The following is an 859-nucleotide window of genomic DNA, read 5'->3' on the forward strand; positions in this document are numbered from 1 at the left end:
TCAGTGCTTGGTTGTATGTAACCTTAGTAACTTATATTATCTTCCTCATTGCATTGTCAGATAAGCTTGTTTATTTGTTTTTCCTTTTCTTTTTTTAAACAATATTCAGATAAATATAGAGTGATAAGGTGAACATAGAAATGATATTTTAGAACCTATAATAATCACTAGCTATGGCCTCACAAATTAAAATTGATTTTATTTTCAATTGTTGGTGATGATTAAGCTAAAGACAATAATTTACTGTACTGCATATCAGCCAACATTAATAATAAAAATATATTCTGTCAATATGTATATATAGATTCATTATGTTGTGGTTCTAAATTGTATGTGTATATCTGTGTGAAGAAATTGATAGACCATGAAAATTATCAATTCATTGGTGACCAAAGTTAATGACACTTTATAATTTCTGTTTTCTGAAAATCAAAATGAGAAATTTTTATTTTATTTTTCAGAGTATCTTCTAATTTAGTATGTTAAAGACTAATTATCATATATTTGAGTTTTATTTAAAAATTTGTCACTAACTAATAAATTACTACTTTTACAAGACAAATTTAAATATAATTGAATTAACTATTCGATCAATTTAAATTGATACATATATAAAGAAAAATTCAAATACACCATATTTTATTAAACAAATAAGTAAGCTAACTATTCCATGCATTCAAGTTGTTAATAATTTTTTTTTCTAGGGCCATAATATGCTTTATTGCCTTGTCAAAACTCTTGATGTTAATTATTATATTGTATTTAAGTAGGCATTTTGAAGCTAAATGACATAAATTAGTCAATAATCAATTAATTTGGCCTAACTAATAAGATTAATGTCAGATCAACAATACGTGGT

This window comes from Arachis ipaensis, chromosome B05 (assembly GCF_000816755.2).
Source record: "Arachis ipaensis cultivar K30076 chromosome B05, Araip1.1, whole genome shotgun sequence".
Lineage (NCBI taxonomy): Eukaryota > Viridiplantae > Streptophyta > Magnoliopsida > Fabales > Fabaceae > Arachis > Arachis ipaensis.